At 36.7% G+C, this 21,614-nt stretch overlaps 2 long non-coding RNA genes across 4 annotated transcripts; one reads left to right on the top strand and one right to left on the bottom strand.

Annotated features, from left to right (window-relative positions):
- Positions 1–529: 529 nt before the first annotated feature.
- LOC131539252 (uncharacterized) lies at positions 530–4,209 on the top strand. Of its 2 annotated transcripts, XR_009270812.1 has the most exons (8): positions 530–611; positions 1,251–1,298; positions 1,449–1,540; positions 1,704–1,797; positions 2,981–3,115; positions 3,246–3,307; positions 3,391–3,589; positions 3,677–4,209. It is a non-coding gene; the product is annotated as an uncharacterized LOC131539252 (long non-coding RNA). The 2 variants fall into 2 exon arrangements; XR_009270811.1 differs by having other exon boundaries at positions 534–611; positions 1,251–1,540.
- A 2,106-nt stretch (positions 4,210–6,315) lies between these two features.
- LOC131539250 (uncharacterized) lies at positions 6,316–9,083 on the bottom strand. Of its 2 annotated transcripts, XR_009270809.1 has the most exons (4): positions 8,895–9,083; positions 8,210–8,257; positions 7,711–8,057; positions 6,316–7,003 (listed from the first exon to the last, which is right to left on the bottom strand). It is a non-coding gene; the product is annotated as an uncharacterized LOC131539250 (long non-coding RNA). The 2 variants fall into 2 exon arrangements; XR_009270808.1 differs by having other exon boundaries at positions 7,711–8,257; positions 8,895–8,947.
- Positions 9,084–21,614: the final 12,531 nt, after the last annotated feature.

The raw sequence follows: 21,614 nt of genomic DNA, 5'->3' as shown, positions 1-21,614 counted from the left end.
TCTAACTGACTTCCTCTTTTCTTTTAGCATCCAAATTGCTTGCTTTTCTCTCAAAGTCAGCTCCCTCATCTTCATCCTGGTTTGTGTGTGTCATCATCGAATGCAAGATTCAGAATGCAGAAGTAATGGATATAACTGATACGACACATTCCCTGCTTTTAATATCTGAAGAATTAATGCAACAGGACACACTTAGAAAGACCTGTGAGGCAACTGTTCCAATACTTATGCTCACATCAGATAGAGGATGAAACTCTAAAAGTGCTGAACTTCTTAGCTGGTCAAACATCTGTGTTGAATCACCCAATAATAAAATGTGACATTCTGTAGTTGTGTCTTATATTCATCTTTTAATCATATTTGTAAATGTCTTGACTCCACAGCCAACCCGTTCTCATCAATCTGTGTATAAATAACACGGTTTTACACTTTGCAATGGCGTATAATGCATACGCCAAATGCCAATTTTGCGTGCATATGATACGCCAATCCTCCCCATTGATTTCGGTGGAGAGCAGATGCGTCCAAATACCACGCAGCACCTTCAGCGGCAGTGACGTCACCAGCGAGGCGCGGCTCGGCTCACCTGATGCGCGTGCACCTTCAAACAGGTAAGGGCAACAATCTTTTCCTTTTTAATGAGATCATTATTTTAATTATATCCGTGTTTCTGCGTTGCATGGCATGTGCTAAAATGGAAGCGTATGCGTAACAGTTAGCACAGCTGCTAACCTGCCATTGACATTAGCGAAACTAACTTCCATACAGACCTGTTGCCGTTTGAAATAAATAAATAAAACCGTTTTCAATCATGTTGTGACACGGGTCTTCAGCTTTTACACGTGGCTGATGAAAGCACTACAAATCAATTGCGTGATAATTGTAACCATGCAAAAAGTCCACACGTTTACCATATTTTTACCATAGTAACTGTTTCTCTACCATGTCATGTGTAGCCAATTTACCATGCTTCTCCCACCGTGACAGTAGTTTTACTGTGGTATTTGTAGGTATGGTAACCACGACACTTTTCGTGATTTTACCATAGTAACTGTGTTTACTGTCTACTCTTTGCATTTAAAGAACAGTAACACAGTTTCTACCATGTTTTTACTGCATATGTGTAGTCAAAGCACAGTAACACAACACTTAAAATGGTTTTACCACAGTAGCCGTAGTTTTACTGTGGTATTTGTAGTTAAAGAAGTAATTGTACTGAAGTAATTCAATATTTTTTTTCTGTCTTGCAGTTACGTCAGATCACATACTCCAGCAGCTCTTTTAAGAAGTCATCTCTTGTAAAAGCCATAACTTGTTCCTATTTTTCCGAACTGTAATCCATAATTCATTTACACATAGTTTTTGCTCTCTCTCTCTCTCTCTCTCTTTCTGTGCTTCGTGACATTTTTAAATCTCATAATCTCATATTTTTTTACCTATTCTTTCAGGAAGCTGCTAGAATTAACAGGGAACTCAATGCTGATCTTGAAGAAGCTGCCAAGGAGGCTGAACAAGTGCTTCAGTGATTCAGCTCTTCACAGTAATGTTGAACACATTCAGCTAGAACTGATTTGCTTTAATGAACGCATCCTTATTTTATGTGTTAATAATAACTTTCCCTACAGTCCTTCCTCTCAAATATTTTGGTCACAGATTATATTTTGCACATTGTCTCAACATGTATATATTTCTCTTTGTTTCAGCTGAGAGGGAAGACCAAAGGAAGGCCTGTCCTGGGATTTGATTTTGGCCGTATTCTGCGTTTACGGAGAAGACCCAGAGCTGCAAAGGCAAATGGTACGTCTGTGTTGGTCTGAGCACCTTGACAGAACTGTACCGCAGATACATTTTGCACAGTATTTGATTTTTCTTAAACTTTGCTTATCACACTTATCCCACGGCCCCATCAGAAAGAACCCAACAAAGTGTCATGTCGAAGTAGTAATAATTTATACAATTTAACAAGTCAGCAAATTCATATGATTTTGTACAAGCGTACTCGTACAAAATTCTGCCACTTTTACTCCTACTTCTGTCATTGTCTCAACTTTCCTGCAAATTGTGCTCATAGTAAGTAGTCAGAGAGTTTATATCATAAAGATTATATGAAGTTAATTGTATTCTTTATTAATCTTTACAAATTGGCGCAGTCTCTTCCCGTTCTAACAGTACATGATATCTCTCCACTCAAAGTCTGCCTTTCTTTCCATGTTGATTTTTATTGAACACATCTGTCTAAAAAGCAAGAGTCTGGAAATGCTCATTTAACTTGTCACGTGACAAATCAGATCTTCAGTTAATTTGGCCAAATCTTATCACTTAAAGCTGTTCACACCAAGAGCAAGAAATATAATAACTATTTTAACTATTTATTTTTCACATCAACAGATGATAACGTTCTGTTTATTATAAGTGCGAGCTGCAGTTATGTTGTCTGTCATTTAAATGCTCAAGCTCTTTAAAGTCTGGTGGATTTTGATTGGCTGTCAATGTTTTGATTGTTCATCATCTGGAAAAATTTGTTCTGAAAGAGATTCCAATGATATTGTTTCTCTGTGTCGTTAAATGTTAAATAGTTGCGTTGTGGACTCATCCTTGGTGTGAAGAGGCCTTTAAACTGCTTGTAATACCGTCAGCATGTAATCATATTTAAAAGAATTCATATTAGCTTGCTATTGAAGAATACAGCTTTTTCTAATTCTGTTTTCTTCTCATTCTGTTAAACTTACACACACAATTCTGCCTATTTCTCTGCATCTTATTCCTTTACTCCGTCACTCACTTATACATTGTTTTATATGAGAGTTTGCATGATGGCCTTTTCTCAGACTCTGAATCTGATGTATACAGATGAACTCAGGAGCCCGCTAGAGCTGCCAGGGAACTTGAGCTTGAAGTTTACTATTATAACTGCTTAATTTATGATTAAACAACAGTAATAATTAAACATGGGGTCGATGGATATTTTCTTGTTTTACAGCTGAAGACCAAAAATGCAAAGAAAATCAGGCACAGCAAGTCAACAGGCAAACCAGTCCTGATGAATGAGGAATGAACATGGTCTTCTTCTGCCCAAACAGAAAAGAGAAAGCTGGAAAGTTGCACATTTCCATTGGTATGTCTGTATTCAAACAATGCAGTTATATGTGGTACAGCATTTGATGTTGATCTCTCAAAAGACTCTTCAAGTCACCAATTGTAATTTTTCACATACACATCTTACAAAAGTACATATTTTTTTATAGATCCTAGAATGAGCAAATCGGCTGTGCATCTCTGGGATTTAGGCAGGAAATGACTGAATATGGTGAGTACTGACACCTGCACCTGTATTCACCTACACTACTTCTCTGGAGTTATCGTTGACTTGTTTTCTCTCTTTGTTTGAAGGAGGATGAATCCAGTTGATGAAGATATCACTTCAATGGCCACCAAGTGAAGCACTGCTGCCTGAACCCATCAGATATCTGCTGTGAAGACTGCTTTCACGAACAACTCTACTGTGACAGCGCAGAAGTTACAGCCCATAAAAGAAACAAGATAGTGGTGGAGGGATTCTTTTAGCCCATACCTCCAACAAGAATCAATGGTAAGTCCAGTACAACAATTATAAATAAAAATACAATATATTTTTTATTGATTTACCACACCCTAAATACATGTTTTGTCCCTCCAGGACATCAAGACCAGGTGGTGTGTGAGGAAAGAATGGAGGACTGTCAGAGACTCCAGCCACCCGAGCCATGGATTGCTCTCACCGTTACCATCAGGCAGATGTTATTGCAGAACCTTCACCAGCAAGACAAGTTCTTTCCACAGACAATCAGACTGAACTGAACTCGTACCAGTAACACCACACACAGCACAGAGCACACCAACCTCTTATGTACTGCACTCTATCACTTACACTGACTGGACTCTGACTCACTATTATTCTGCATCCTGACAATCTGTTTGCACTAATTCATACCGTACTGCACTGCAAAGGTATTTGTGTACTGTGATTATTGTTTTCTTTTCATGCTGTCTGTATAGTATCATATTTACCATATGGTGTTCTCTATCTGTATTGAGTCCCTTATATGTGTGTGTTGCATATATATTCAATATTTGTCATCCATAATGTCATGCTGCAGTTTGCACAAAAGACTTTCACCACCTGTACACTTACGTTCATGGTATTGTGACAATAAAGTGATTTGATTTTAATTGGTCACATGTCTTTTGTTCATCAGTTGTACTGTAGGGTGCTGGTTAACAATTGCAAATTGTTTATGACATGGAAGAAGTTTATGATAGGGACATGGACAAGCAAGCAATAGGAAGAAATGCTTGCATTTGGGTGGCTTCATCTGATTAAAATAACATGGTTTTAACATAACCCATTTTTATTTCTCTTGAATATGATTTGTCTTTATATGCTACTTTAGCTGTCTTTATGATGTATCCTCCAGTAAAGTATTGCACATGTGTTGGAAAACAAAGTATGGGGAATATTGTGTATTAGGTGTTTGGTAAATGCATCATTTAATTTTGTAAACAATACACACAATTATCATGAGTGTTTTAATTAAGACATGAATATTTAGTCATATTAAAGACAGTCAGTTACATAAAGGCTAAAAGATGCATTAGAAGAGACTGCATGGACTATATTGCTACAGGCACTTCATGCACAACTGAGGCTGATGCACCAGGGTAAAAAAAAAACTGTTCTATTAGCAAGATGAACATGCACATTACTGATGTTTAGCACCTGAGGAGGACAAAGATGAGGAATATTTGGCACGAGATACAAATTAGGTATTTTATATTATGATGCTTTCCTTTGCACGAATTGTTTTGCACCATAAACCACACACTGTCTGTACCTTGTCTTACTGAATGACACACTTGACATTGTGTAATAGTACAATGAAGTGTCACAATATATATATATTAGTTGTTTAAACTGGTGTCATAGTTTACTGTCAACGCTGTATTCCTGCTCCTGATCTAATGAAATAAATGGGCACTGATGTAGATATTTTTGGGAGGGTCTATTCTTATTCTAAGATAACTATGACTTGCAACTTACATATTGGCAAGTTGTTGAAAAGACAATCTAAAAAATGTGACTCGGCACAATTTGTTGTCCATGATGAGAATATGCCTGTGTATGTTTTACTGCCCTTCTATCCTCAGGGGCCCAGTAGAGTCCCCTGGAAGAGCAAAAACAATTAATATTTCAAATGGCTGTAAATCAAAGTCTGATTATAATTTTAAAGAGAAATTTGGCAGGACAACTACTTAATTAAATAATATTGGACAAAGTTTTCAAACATATATGGAAAGGTGGTATAAAGGTGTTTTAAAAAGTGCTCTTAGTAAAATACCAAATTTCAGACTGCCTTTTACATATGTCATATGTTTTCACAATGAACATTTTTAGATAACCCTTTGTTCAAAAAATATAGAAATTTCCCTCATTTTATTATTAAACTTTTTAAACTACATTACCCATGAGCCTCTGCCATTCTATCGATAGAACGCAGTGCTGGTATTTGTAGTTTAATGAAGTTATGCTCAGGGTTAGGGTTACGATCTCGGGAAAGTGGTAATTTATCACGACATAACACTGCATTGTTAACTAAAGGTATTACTGACGTAATAATAACAGCAAAACGTATTTTGCAACATTAACCTTTTTTTTAATTTGGGTTAAAAGATAGTCCAATCACAGCGAGTTCAGCGAGTGTCAAGAGAACTTCAAAGCCAATGGCAACCCAGTTGAGCAGAAGCGTCACACTTACTTGTCCATATATGGTCATCTATGAAAGGATCTTCCGGGTTCTTGTGGTGAATGGACAGAATCTGTTGAAGATTTATTTGTCTACACTCAATATAAAATATCTTGGGCTTAACCCTTATGCAGCAATAGATTTGTTGATTACAGTGATCTTTTTTTTTTCTCAAACAAGGGCGTAATAGTTCCCATTGTATAGACTGTTTACACTAATATAAATTAATGTACAATATTTAAGCTCAAAAGTTTGCATATACCATTTGAAAAGTAAATATGTCAAAATATTTCAGTTGCTTAAAAAAAAACAAAAAAAACAAAAAAAAAACAAAACCTGATTATTCAAACATGCAGTATTTTAAATTTTGCTTCTGTAACATTTAGTGTTATAGTGTATTAAAGGTAAACAATTAATCACTTCTATGTTTCCTGGAAATGGACCCTACAAACTTGCCATTCATAGATCTGCCAAAACAAGCAAACAATTAAAAAACAAAAATAAAAAAATTGAATCACACATTTTGTAGTCATTTTCCAATGTTTATTGATATGTCAAACTTTTCCAAGATAAACATAGTGCCCAGAACAGCATTCTCTCTCCTGTTTGTGGCACTATGGAAAAAAAATGAAAACAAAAAATGCAGTTGATTATAAACATGTATTTGCATAGAGGTAACTAAGAAATATGAAACAGAAAACCCCTTTTTAAAAAATTGTCTAATATTCACAAATAAAGAGAATTTGTTTACAGAAATTGTAAACAAATAAGATGCCAAATAATATTCAAGGCTCCAATTGAAAATATATTATTTTCTTCCCTTTAACAAACAAATAGGTAAAAAATTAAGAACAATACTTCAATATTTTACAATTATTACCTTTAAAAATATACCTCCTGTCTCCAGTAATCATTGTTTGCTTCTATTGTGACTAAGTGCAAGACAAATTATAGTTAATAACAATTATAATTTTATAATTATAAAAGTCAACCATTTTGAGCAAGAAATATATATACAGTATGTATACAGTGATTGTGACAGGATCGCAGTGCTCACAGTAGTTGACTAGAGGAGAAATTAATACAAGTAGACCTGTTAAGACTGGAAGTTGGCAGTAAAGGACTGAGAGCAGATGTGCTACATGAGAGAGATGTGGAAGCTTTTGGAAGGGCTGATACTGTGGAGAGCTGATGGAGAAGGACTAAGTAATCTGTGAGAAATCCTGCAAAACAGGAAGAAAAATTATTTATCACATGATGAACAATAAAAACATTGACAACAAAACGTAGCAGACAACAACATACTGTAACTGCAGCATGTATAACAGTAAACAGACCATTATTGTCTGTTGGTGTGGATGCTAAAATATTTACCAATATATTTCTTGTTCTTGGTGTGAACAGCTTTAAGTGATAAGATTTGACCAATTAACTGAAGATCTGATTTGTCACGTGACAAGTTAAATGAGCATTTCCAGACTCTTGCTTTTTAGACAGATGCGTTCAATAAAAATCAACATGGAAAGAAAGGCAGACTTTGAGTGGAGAGATATCATGTACTGTTAGACGGGAAGAGACTGCGCCAATTTGTAAAGATTAATAAAGAATACAATTAACTTCATATAATCTTTATGATATAAACTCTCTGACTACTTACTATGAGCACAATTTGCAGGAAAGTTGAGGCAATGACAGAAGTAGGAGTAAAAGTGGTAGAATTTTGTACGAGTACGCTTGTACAAAATCATATGAATTTGCTGACTTGTTAAATTGTATAAATTATTACTACTTCGACATGACACTTTGTTGGGTTCTTTCTGATGGGGCCGTGGGATAAGTGTGATAAGCAAAGTTTAAGAAAAATCAAATACTGTGCAAAATGTATCTGCAGTACAGTTCTGTCAAGGTGCTCAGACCAACACAGACGTACCATTTGCCTTTGCAGCTCTGGGTCTTCTCCGTAACGCAGAATACGGCCAAAATCAAATCCCAGGACAGGCCTTCCTTTGGTCTTCCTCTCAGCTGAAACAAAGAGAAATATATACATGTTGAGACAATGTGCAAAATATAATCTGTGACCAAAATATTTGAGAGGAAGGACTGTAGGGAAAGTTATTATTAACACATAAAATAAGGATGCGTTCATTAAAGCAAATCAGTTCTAGCTGAATGTGTTCAACATTACTGTGAAGAGCTGAATCACTGAAGCACTTGTTCAGCCTCCTTGGCAGCTTCTTCAAGATCAGCATTGAGTTCCCTGTTAATTCTAGCAGCTTCCTGAAAGAATAGGTAAAAAAATATGAGATTATGAGATTTAAAAATGTCACGAAGCACAGAAAGAGAGAGAGAGAGAGAGAGAGAGCAAAAACTATGTGTAAATGAATTATGGATTACAGTTCGGAAAAATAGGAACAAGTTATGGCTTTTACAAGAGATGACTTCTTAAAAGAGCTGCTGGAGTATGTGATCTGACGTAACTGCAAGACAGAAAAAAAATATTGAATTACTTCAGTACAATTACTTTAACTACAAATACCACAGTAAAACTACGGCTACTGTGGTAAAACCATTTTAAGTGTTGTGTTACTGTGCTTTGACTACACATATGCAGTAAAAACATGGTAGAAACTGTGTTACTGTTCTTTAAATGCAAAGAGTAGACAGTAAACACAGTTACTATGGTAAAATCACGAAAAGTGTCGTGGTTACCATACCTACAAATACCACAGTAAAACTACTGTCACGGTGGGAGAAGCATGGTAAATTGGCTACACATGACATGGTAGAGAAACAGTTACTATGGTAAAAATATGGTAAACGTGTGGACTTTTTGCATGGTTACAATTATCACGCAATTGATTTGTAGTGCTTTCATCAGCCACGTGTAAAAGCTGAAGACCCGTGTCACAACATGATTGAAAACGGTTTTATTTATTTATTTCAAACGGCAACAGGTCTGTATGGAAGTTAGTTTCGGCTAATGTCAATGGCAGGTTAGCAGCTGTGCTAACTGTTACGCATACGCTTCCATTTTAGCACATGCCATGCAACGCAGAAACACAGATATAATTAAAATAATGATCTCATTAAAAAGGAAAAGATTGTTGCCCTTACCTGTTTGAAGGTGCACGCGCATCAGGTGAGCCGAGCCGCGCCTCGCTGGTGACGTCACTGCCGCTGAAGGTGCTGCGTGGTATTTGGACGCATCTGCTCTCCACCGAAATCAATGGGGAGGATTGGCGTATCATATGCACGCAAAATTGGCATTTGGCGTATGCATTATACGCCATTGCAAAGTGTAAAACCGTGTTATTTATACACGGATTGATGAGAACGGGTTATATCTTTCAATATTAGATTATAATTTAAATTGTGCATTAAAAGTACATTTCATTGTGCATGGTCTTTTCCACCTAATTTTACACTTAGATTACTTTTGTAGTCATCTAACCCTTACTTAAATGTATTTTTATTCAAACTGTACATTAAACATTGTGACATCCACATTTATTTGTAGCATTTAAAACAAATGATTTTAGTTTTTTGTGTTTTGTTTTGTTTTGAATTTATTTAGGCATATTAGCACATAAGAAAAACACATGAAATTCATCTGACGTGTTGTTTTACCTTTTCAGATTGCTGTCATTCTCGATTGGTCATGTATGCTTGATTAAATCTGGGGTATTTTAGCCACATACAGTTTTATATTTTATGTTGGGAAGGAGGGGGAAAGGGTTGACTTACCTGCTTTCGGGTTAACCACTTCAGCTAAATGTGATTTCTGCTTTATTTTTTAATTAGGAAAGAATCTTCTTTTCTTTTAAATGTGTGCTATGTAATTTGTATTTGTTTTACTGGCTCCTGTTCATTCCAGTGGCCTTTGACTTTATACTAACAACTTCTTGCATGGATGTATAGTGTTACTTTATTAACCAGGGCTATTATATGACTCACACCTGAGCTATCTTTATGTTTTATTTCTTTACGTCGCCTATTGTTAATTCTTCTTTCTTCATTCTTCTCACAGTGGTTGCTAACCTACCTGTTTCTGTGTGGTTCCTGTGGATGGTGTGGCTGTGTCTTGGAAGGAGGAATTTCGTGGTGAATGCAGCATTCCATTGCTTAAATTCTCGGCAATTGTCGTCTTCAGGTACTGTCTGAAATGGTCTGGTGTTACAGGTTTTTTGTCACGTCCATTGCAGGGACTGACTATTTGAAGTCCAAACTCATTCTGTTTACACTGGTGGGTTTCATACATGATGATCCATACCGTCAATCTGAATTACGCCTATGCTACGCTTCTGTTGTGTCTTTAATATATGGTTTTGTTGTATATTTGATTTGCTTGTCTGTTCGGTTTAGATATACTGTCACGTTTACTTTTTGTGCTTTGACCACTGGAAACGTGACAGATAACTTAAAAATATTTTGAATTTGGCCAATCTGCAAGACATCACTGGTCAAGTGAACTCCCCTTAGGAAAATTAACCATAATTTTATTATAGTAAATGTGTAGTAACCATGTTTTATTGGCACATTGATTACTATTTGTATAACCACAGTTTTACCACAAATACCAAGGTAAAACCATGGTCAGTGCAGCAAAACCATGGTTAAATTGTGGTTACCATGGTTTAACTATTGTAACTATGTTTTTTGGTTTTATTTGTAGATAAACCATGCTTAATTTTCATAATAATTAACATAGAGATTGCAGAATTTCACATTAAACTATTTCATGTGGCTCTACATTTGCTTTATTTTGATGTCGGTGGTTCTCCCTCACCTTGTTCTCCAGGTCTTTTCCGAAGTTTAAAGATCTCATTTCTCTCAGATTTTCCCAAACAAGCTTCCACTTTAAGCAGGGTTTCAGATGCCTGCAAAGTATTAATTATGCATATTATGAACAAATTTTAATAGATATATTTCTCTCTCTGCTAATTTTGTACGTGATTTTTTTCAAATTTTATTTTTCTCTTAACCACTAGATGTCACAAAAACTCACTACAGCACTTTCCTAAACATCCACGTTTCACTGTTGATCTAATATCAAAACAAGGGCACCACTTAAACCAACTTACCAAGTTCTTCCATCCTTCGTTCTGTCAGAAACGTTCAAAAGTCGTGCAGCCTATTCATGGCACCAAGGAACTGTAATAAAAGAATAAAAGATCAGCTATATAAACCAGTAGTCTGATAGTCTTAATGTAGAATAAAGAATACCGTTTTCCAGTAGGCTTCTTCAAAAAGAGTGAATTTTCGCCTGGCTTCTTCATTATGAGAGATGAGCCTTCTGTGGTTATACTGGCCCGAAGCACATTTGTAATAGGCCTACACCAGCTGTGCCATTAAAATTACACCAAAATCACTAGCATGTGTAATATTAGTGCATATTAATATTAAGTATTCACCGCTGAGGGATATTAATATCCCTTGTTAGTAATATTACGATTTTGGAATTATATGACTGTTCAAAAAAAAAAAAATGAAATACAGATTGGCCTTGAGTTCTGTTGTATTTATATTTGAGATTTTTATTTTATTTCTATTTATCCGTTATTATTATTATTATTATTATTATTAGGCCTATTAGTAGTAGGAGTAGTAGTAGTAATTTAGTTATGTTTGGTTGGTTAGGGTTATTTTCAACGTTCTCCACGAGGTGGAGCTATATCACCGTGTCTTTGTGCAGGAGTAGGCCTATTTTGCAAATAATTAAATGGCATAAGCATAACTACGTTGATTTTTTTTTTTTTTAATTAATCATTGCATACTTTATTGCTACCCCCAACCCCTACACACACACACACACACACACACACACACAATTTAGAGGTAAAGTGAAGAGTTCAAACATTATGATTATCACTAAATACTCATGACTCTTCATTATATTCACATAGCATATCAACTTAAAGTAAGCACTATTTCTTGTCAGTGGTCCAGCCCTTACTGAGGAGAAAACTGTGTTTTTGGAAATACCCTGAGCCCCTCCTCAGCTCAGTATCCTTGTTTCAACTAAACCATGGCCTAGTGACACTAGCGTCTTGCTAAGGCTTATGTTTACACCTCATGAATCTTTTTATAAACCTTAACCTCAAGGTAGTCCAGACCAACCACAAACAGAAAAAAAACGGTGTCTTCAAAGAATAACCACAGTCATACTCATTAATTCTGAATAATATTTTCCATCCCTGATGTTTGCTGTATGTGGTGTTAAAACAGTGGTGGCTCCTGCCAGTAGGCAATACAGTTATTGACGTGTGCATCGAAATGTAAGTTGTGAATGTGGAATTTGTGTCTGGAACAGTTTTAAAAGCTTTATCAATTAAAGTTAGAAGGGCTTTCATATACTTTGAGACAGTAATTCTTTAATTTCTCTGAAGGAATCCCTTATCCTAGTAAGCTTCATATTGTTTATAGTGTATTTTTATTAAAATTTCTAAAACTGCATGTTTAAAATGTATTGTGCATATAGCTTTGTAGACCTATACTGTGTATAGAGAAGTTCAATGATATATTTAAAGTAGACCAGCCAAAAGGCCACACAAATATAGGCCAGAGGTTTATACTTGTGGTGGTCGACGGGGCAACGTGTGTGAGAGAGCATGTGTATGTGTTTGTGGGTGGGTGGGTGGAGCCTGACTCATCCGTATTTTCCAATCACATTTTCTTAATTCGACCTTCTCGCCTATAGAACAGAAATGATTGTAAGATTATCCCATTCAGGTTAGGGACAGTCCTTTAGCATCAGTGTGTTATTTCGCTCTTTGAATGGACAAATGGCACTCATTCTATATCTTACTGTGCTGAAGCCGCTCACTACTTCTGATTCAATACGTTGAACAGTAGACTGCACAAATATTCATTTTGTCAGTGTTTCTGTTTGTTGGTCTTCACTCCTACATGTTTACAACCACGCAGCATGCAGAGCAGTTGAGCATGCACAGGAAATGTGACACGTTCTGAAAAGACAGCTCATGGAAACTAAATTGCTTCTGCCCTTTTCTATATGCAAATGAACTGCTGCAGGGGCTAAGCTATAGGTTGAGTTTATGCTTAGCAATGCACAGACATCTACAAAGAAGCACAATGTATCCAGGGAATAGGGTATTAACATATAAGCTAAATGTAGGAATGTAGCATGGCCAATGATAATTTGTGATACCGCTAACTGATGTGAGACGTTTCATTGTTTGCTATTGTTTCCCTCAACAACACCTTTTCAACAGCCAAACAACCATCCAGAACACTTTAGAAATTGCTTAGTAACACCCTAACAACCACTCAGTTAATCTAAATTAATCTACCTTGCCTTTATCACAAGAGTCACTGGCAATAGTTTGTGGTTTAGTGCACCAGCTATGAAGCTTGACACGGTCTTGTGAATTTCGTGGAAAGAGGATGTGTCAGCTCCTTTGTGTCTGTTTTGGTTTCGCGATATGCATCGATATAATTTGCTATTTGAGTTTCTGATCTTTATCTCTAAACCACTTTGTACCTTGCTTCCGATATAACTCTTGCAAATTGTGCAGGTCGACGGCAGTCTAGTTTTATTGAATGAAGTGTGTTTGAATGTCAAAATTGTACATTAATGGTTCACGTCCATTCTGGGCCCATTGGCTATAAGGCTGGGTGTTTTAATCCCAGAGAATTCAATGGATAATTTACGCAAGTTATTTTGCGATAACAACTGGTTGGATGTACATTACCCCACTTATTACACGGCTGCTTGCCACAAAAGTAAATAATTAGACACGAAACATTGATCAGCGACAGCTGAATGATACATTAAGCATAATATTAATAACTGTCAAGATGGATAAAACCTGGATGAACCTGTATTTTTAGTTTTACCGATTGTTATCGGGGAATAACACCCCTCGGAATGTCGTGATTGACCAATCACAACCAAGTATTCCAGAGAGCCATTTAAAATGGTTGGATAACTGCTGAACATCTACTTATCTAATAACTTCCTAAATAATTTCATTGCAGTTGTCCACAAAGTCTACCGTTAACATAAAGTGAATTAATAAAGCATTCTCCGTCTGTGTTGTTCAGCTGAACCTTTTTGATGTGGCATGTAAATCTGGGCAATATAGGACTCTAGAAACATAGGCATGCTCCTGTTTCAATGCACACATAATGTAGCATGAGCAGGGCCGCATTAACCATTGGGCTAGGCGGGGCTGAAGCCCCGGGGCCCGAGCAAGGAGGGGGCCCGTGATTGGCTGTGGAGAAGATTGACTGGTCATTGGTAGGCGCCGATCGCCAAAGCCCCACCACGCCCCCCACTTATTAGCGCTATTATTTAGTGGAGCTTTTCCATAAATTTCATTGCAGTAACATTAGAAATTGAAACGTCACGTTTGAATTTGTTTTACCAATCAAATGCATTTATTTTATATATTGCTTTTGAAAGACCTGTGTAGCCTATCTATCAGGTGACCGCTGCGTGCGCACTCATCTCTCTCTCTTCGCTTCGTTCTGGCGTAATCTCATGCAAAGAACAATCTTCAAAAAGTAAAAATGTCAACTATTCAAAAAATAAAATAAAATTAAAATAAGGAGAGAGGGGAAAAACACGAGTTAGTCAGTAAAATTCCCAGCTATCAGACTATTTTACTAAAGCTGATGATGGAGTGGAAGTTGTGGAACAGCAAGTGGACCGGACACATGGAGTAGATAAAAACATAGCGTCATCGTTGCCACAGATTTTAGGTTAGTTTGATTATTAACTTGATGGATGTTTATTGCTTGTTGTATTTGAACAACCTCTATGGGCCTATATTCGCTTTTGGGTTGAGAAATAATCCGCTAGAAATATAGCGCGTCATGATGTTAGCTTATCATTTAAACTCATTTTAAACATTGTGGTTTAAAAACAAATGTAACTGTTCAGGGACATTAAGAAGCGGGGCAGAATTTATTTTGGCAAATGCACGCGTTACAGCCTAAAAACGCGCGGCGCGTTAAGCACCTTCCTAAACTTGAGTTCTTTTTCGCGCCTTGAGCGTTCAAATATGGTTAAGCATACGTTTCAATATGCGAGTATCCTCGTAAACAGTCATTTGTGTCTTTCGTGAACATTATAGTTAAAGATAAAGCATGCATGTGAAGTGTAGTAGGCTATGTGAGTTCCTGGCATTGTATGATGAGATTTTAAAGGGATAGATCACCCAAAAATTCAAATACTGTCATCATTTACTCAGCCTCGAGTTATTCTGAACCTGTATGAATTTCTTTGTTCACCTCAACATAAAAGAAGATATTTTGAAGAATGTTCATAACAAGAAGGTTTCTGGGCCCCATTGACTTTTTTTTTTTCATACTATGAAAGTCATGCAGCAGCTGTTCGGTTACCAGCATTGTTCCCAATATATTCTTTTGCCTTCAACAGCAGAAGGAAACTCATACAGGTTAAGAAAAACAACAAAATTTAAATGTTTGGGTGAACTATTCCTCGAAAGCAGCCTGATATAGCTGCTGTTGCCATTTGTGTCAATAATGTGAATCAAATATCACTCCATGTCCTTGACTGAATCACTTTTGTAAAATAAGAATTAATCTATATTGAATTTATACAGTGAAGACCATTCAGTCTATTTGTACATTTACTTTACACAATATAATGTTTTTTATTCAGTGCTTTAAGTTTTTCAAGTAGGTCGATTTATGTATCTTTGTTCTTTTGTCATTCATGACTGTTTACTTGTCTTAAGTAAGCTTGGTTTTACTTAGGCTAGTATTATTTTTTGTGATATTGTAATTAGTAACAAAAATTATGAAATTTCAGTGCATCAAAAATGTTGATAGGATAAAAATCTTATTTTGAAGCTATATATAATTTTTGTGATGGGGGGCCCTGCAGTAAATCATAGCCCAGTGAGGTCTTAATGCGGCCCTGAGCATGAGGGCCTTATTTTCAGGAAGCCCATGACAGTGGAACCTTTAGATATCCTCAGCCTACACAGTCCCTGAACATTCTCCCTGAAACTTTAAGCAGCGGTAAATTTCAATGACAAGTGGGTGAACTTCGATTTCGGAGGGTAATGCGGTGAGGAGAACCATGACAAGCATGAACTTCAAAGGTTCATGATCTAGGTAACTTTAGTCATGACTTTTTCCGAACTGATCCATTCTCTCTCATCTTTCACAGATCATTACTGTATATACTGTTGTAATTTCCTTTCCTTTAGATACTGTAGATATTCATTTAATTATATTGTCAAAATATAATTTTAATTGTTAGATATAGTCTAGAAGGTCAACACCTCTAAGGTAATAGTGTATGTAACATACCCATTATTTCTCGCTACAAAGAATTTGCTTTAGCGAAAGTAATCAGATACAAAGCATACCCTATTCTTGGAAAGTGCTAACTAATTAGCATTTTAAAAACTACCTGGAACTTTGATTTTGCTAAATAATTTGTTGATATTTTTCCTCTACCTCATTGCTAATTCCACAATAAGCTCAATTGTTCAAGGAAGAAGCTTCTAAAAGTTGATGTCATTAACGTTTGGTGCAGAGATGCTCACGGTGCATTTTGGATGCAGAGCAGGACCTGAGTGAGAACGAAAGTGCTGACAAACACCCACTGGTATACACACATAGAAATAGATATACTTTTATTTTCAACCTGATCTTCTAGTGACAAATAATTTGCTGCCAGTATAGTGCTCTTGTTTTCAAAGGTTTGATGATCAGGTCATGTAGAAGAAGTATTTACCCTGAAGTCACACAAGCTGCAACAGGTGGAAGGAGATCCAACAATTATAGGAAATAGAAACATGGTCTCACTATCGTGTTTTATTTAATTTCTTTTAATTTGTCACTTTCAAGATGCCAACAAGTGACGTTTTCCTGCAAAAAGTACCTTAATTGATTCTCATTAAATTCTTCAGGCTGTCACTGTGCATCTTCCCTAGGCCTCTCTCTCTCTGTTTGTGTTAGTACACCACCCTTCAGTAGAAGGCTGAGTCTGTGGTCAACTCTGCTCTGCTTATCGTAAGCTGCCGCAGCCACTTACCAGAAGTGATGAGAGACTGGGGGTTTCTCAGTGACATCACTTTATGCGACGAGGCAGAGCTGTTGCACTTATGCATGAAGTAGAAAAGTAATGACATGTGTTTAATAATCTTTTCAGTCCTAGAAGATGATCAAAGTTTCATAGTGCCTTCATTCATTCATTATCTTCTTTCTTTACTTTACATTCACGACTTTTTCAACCTGCCACAGTTTCCGCTGTGGGCGCTGCAGTTTCTAGCGTATCTCTGGCTGTTTTTCAGCATTATTGAAATGAGATATCATCAAGATCTGCTTTCGATTCCCTAAGTCACTGTTGTTTTGAAGCTCAGCAGCAATGATATCCTGCGCGGTCATGGTGTGTATTTAAAGTTTCGCTTTTCAATTTTATCCTTTATTTCAATCCAGTATCAAATTGAATGTCTTTACAAATAATGAAATGAAAGTTGCAACATGATCAATTGAATCATTAAATGAACTTAATTAACATGCACAAGCACATCACTACTACAGCATTTGTTACACCGAAAAAAGTCTAACCTTCTAACTAGATTTATGTATCAGTTATTCACAATTGGTGGGTCACGATGCTAAACAAAGGGAAAAACAATGATAAAATGCAGGTTATAAAATGTAATATAATTGTGCACACAACCCGAATTCCGGAAATGTTGGAACGCTTTTTAAATTTGAATAAAATGAAAACTAAAAGACTTTCAAATCACATGAGCCAATATTTTATTCACAATAGAACATAGATAACATAACAAATGTTTAAACTGAGAAATTTTATAGAAACTTATAAAATAGTTGGGACGGGGGCATGTTTACCATGGTGTAGCATCTCCTCTTCTTTTTAAAACAGTTTGAAGACGTCTGGGCATCGAGGTTATGAGTTTCAAGAGTTTTGGTGTTGGAATTTGGTCCCATTCTTGCCTGATATAGGTTTCCAGCTGCTGAAGAGTTCATGGTCATCTTTGATGTATTTTTTGTTTAATGATGCGCCAAATGTTCTTTATAGGTGAAAGATCTGGACTGCAGGCAGGTCAATTCAGCACCTGGACTCTTCTACAACGAAGCCATGCTGTTGTGATAGCTGCAGTATGTGGTTTTGCATTGTCCTGCTGAAATACACGTCGTCTGGAGGGGAGCATATGGTGCTCTAAAACCTTTATATACCTTCCAGCATTCATAGTGCCTTCCAAAACATGCAAGCTGCCCATACCGTATGCACTTATGCACCCCCATACCATCAGAGATGCTGGCTTTTGAACTGAACGCTGATAACACGCTGTAAGATCTCCCTCCTCTTTAGCCCGGAGGACACGGCGTCCGTGATTTCCAACAAGAATATCAAATTTGGACTCGTCTGACCATAGAACACTTTTCCACTTTGAAACAGTCCAATTTAAATGAGCCTTGGCCCACTGGACACGGCGGCGCTTCAGGACCGTGTTCACATATGGCTTCCTTTTTGCATGAAAGAGCTTTAGTTGGCATCTGCAGATGGCACGGCGGATTGTGTTTACCAACAGTGGTTTCTGGAAGTATTCTTGGGCCCATTTAGTAATGTTAATGACAGAATCATGCTAATGAGTGATGCAGTGTCATCTGAGGGCCCGAAGACCAAAGGCATCCAACAAAGGTCTTCGGCCTTGTCCCTTACGCACAGAGATTTCTCCAGTTTCTCTGAATCTTTTGATGATGTTATGCACTGTAGATGATGAGATTTGCAAAGCCTTTGCAATTTGACGTTGAGGAACATTGTTTTTAAAGTATTCCACAATCTTTTTACACACTCTTTCACAGATTGGAGAGCCTCTGCCCATCTTTACTTCTGCAAGACTCTGCCTCTCTAAGACATCCCTTTTATAACTAATCATGTTACAGACCTGATGTCAGTTAACTTGTGAAGTGAATCTTTTCAAAATTTCTTGCTTTTTCAGCCCTTTGTTGCCCCCCTGCCAACTTTTTTGAGACCTGTAGCAGGCATCTGAAATGAGCTCATTTAGTGGATAAAAGTGTAAAATTTCTCAGTTTAAACATTTGTTATGTTCTCTATGTTCTATTGTGAATAAAATATTGGCTCATGTGATTTGGAAGTCTTTTAGTTTTCATTTTATTTAAAATTAAAAAATGTCCCAACATTTCCGGAATTCAGGTTGTATTTAGAATAGCAAAATAAACTAGATAAAAAAGTTTGTAAAGACAAACTTTAAGTTGGCTTGAGAAAGCCGGACCAGAAAGTTAGAAAAGTTTTAAAAAGTTTTAAAAGTTTTAATAAAGTTTAAGAAGTTTAAGTTTGATGGATTTCAGTCTGAAATAGTTTGAAGTTTAAAGTAGTTTTAAAAGCTTAAAGTTTGATACATAGATAGATAGATAGAGTCAGATTATAGATAGATAGATTAGATAGATAGATAGATAGATAGATAGATTCTAACACCGTGTCCTAACTACACGCGACGCGACGCCGCGACACGCGATAAAAGGTATCTTTTCCATGTTAATCAGAGTTTTTGTCCTAACTAGCAGCGACGGCGACAAGCGAAATTTCTAATTTAGAAACGGTTTCTATTTCCGCGACGTCGCGGCTGGAACAACAACATACAAACTATATGACAGTAGATAATCTCAGGTGATTATATGCTTTATTCAAAGTTAAACGTGTCTAATATGAGTTTAAATATCATATTGCGTGACCCTATAGCCATACTGAAAGCAACAACAGATAGTTTACCTCAGATCTTGAAAAATAAATTAAATCAAAGATGACCGTTAAAACGGTGAACTCACTGCGAACCAACGAGTGTATTCCATAACAAAGATGTTATCGGTCACTCAGTGTGTATATTTAATGTTGTTAAAAAGCTTTAAAATTTATGAATTAGATTATAAACGTATCCATTTCGTTGCAAGAGCAGTGCGCTTCCAGAGAGAGCCCGCCCACACACGCTTCTGATTGGCTGTGATATTTGATTGATTCTGTCGCGTCGCGGTGTCGCGTCGCGTCTGGTGTGGACACCTAAATTGCTTGTCGCTGGAATCTTGTCGCGTCGCGTGTAGTTAGGACACGGTGTAAGGACCTCAGAGTGGTTGCTATGGTACTTAGAGTTGTTGCTATGATGGTTGCTAGGCTAACTCTGGTGGTTGCTAGGGTGTTGCTATGTGGTTGCTAAGGTACTGAGTGTGGTTGCTAAGGTGTTGCTATGTGGTTGCTAGGGTACTTGGGGTGGTTGCTAGGGTGTTGCTAAGCAGTTGCTAAGGTACCCGGGGTAGTTGCTATGCGGTTGCTAGGGTACTTGGGGTGGTTGCTAGGGTGTTGCTATGCGGTTGCTAGGGTACCCGGAGTGGTTGCTAGGGTGTTGCTAGGGTGTTGCTATGCGGTTGCTAAGGTACCCGGGCTGGTTGCTAAGGTGTTGCTATCACGGTTGCTAGGGTACCTGTGGTGGCTGCTATGTGATAGCTGTGGTACCCGGGGTGGTTGCTAGGGTGTTACTAGCATGTTGTTAGCATTATTAGCTAGTTACTAACATGTTTCCAGCATGATTAGCAAGTTACTAGCATGTTGCTATCATGTTTCTAGAATGATTAACAAGTGAATAGCATGTCGCTAGCATGATTAATAAGTTATTAGCATGTTGCTAGCATGATTAGCATGCCACTAGCATGTTTCTAGCATGATTACCATGTTCTAGCATGATTAGCAAGTGACTAGCATGTTGATAACATGTTTCTAGCATGATTAGCATGCTACTAGCATGATTAGCAAGTGACTAGCATGTTGCTAACATGTTTCTAGCATGATTAGCAAGTGCTTGATTGAGTCTCAAAGAATTCTGGGAGTTTAAGTTTGAATTTTGACAGTTGGAGTTTGAATAGTCTTGGCTCATCTGAACATTCCGTCAATGTAAATCTATGGGATTTTTATGATTTTTAATCTTCATTTTTATGAAAACCATAAGTCTGATCAGTTAGAAAAGATATAGCACACCCGGCGAGATCAGTCTGAAGATGTGGGCTGAGTTTGGAGTCTGTAGAGTTAAAGCTCTAGGAGGAGTTAGAGTTGTAAATTTTAGTCTCAGAAGAATAATAAGAAGTTTAAATAGCATTTCAGTAAGTTGGCTTTCTCAAGCCAACTTAATAAGCACATCGACTCTTAACCTGTTAACTGTCACGGGACCACTGGTTGCCCAATTGCCATTACATGTTTTAAACAGTAATATCTTATTCAAAATATTGTTTGAAACTTAAAGACTCTAGTTTTCATATTTGGTGACTGATTTTTGAAATATTTTACAGATCAACTGTAATTTATTAATTTGTAAGAAGAGTACTCATCAGAGTCAGAGAGCGAGTTCTGACCTTTACTTTGAAATAGTGATACATATATAAAGTCATGAAAAATCATGAAAAATCTCCATTCATGTTCATGTCAAGTGTTCAAAAGATAATATTCAGTAACACTTATTAACTATTAACTACGACTTTTCCCTCAATAAATTCCTAATTCGCTGCTTATTAATAGTTAGTAAGGTAGTTGTTAAATTTAAGTATTGGGTAGGATTAGGGATGTAGAATAAGGTCATGTAGAATAAGGCATTAATATGTGCTTAATTACTACTAATAAATGGCTAATATTCTAGTAATATGCATGCTAATAAGCAACTAGTTAAGAGACCCTAAAATGAAGTGTTACCTAAACTTCCATAACTTTTTTGTAATAGAATTTTCACCTCCTCAATAATCTGCCAAGTGTCTTCTTTAAAAAGAGACCATCCTTAAGTCTCTGCTCCAAAGCATTCA

This window comes from Onychostoma macrolepis, chromosome 04 (genome assembly GCF_012432095.1).
Source record: "Onychostoma macrolepis isolate SWU-2019 chromosome 04, ASM1243209v1, whole genome shotgun sequence".
Taxonomy (NCBI): Eukaryota; Metazoa; Chordata; class Actinopteri; order Cypriniformes; family Cyprinidae; genus Onychostoma; species Onychostoma macrolepis.
Note: the sequence above shows the minus strand (reverse complement) of the source record. Positions and strands in the feature narration are given on the sequence as shown.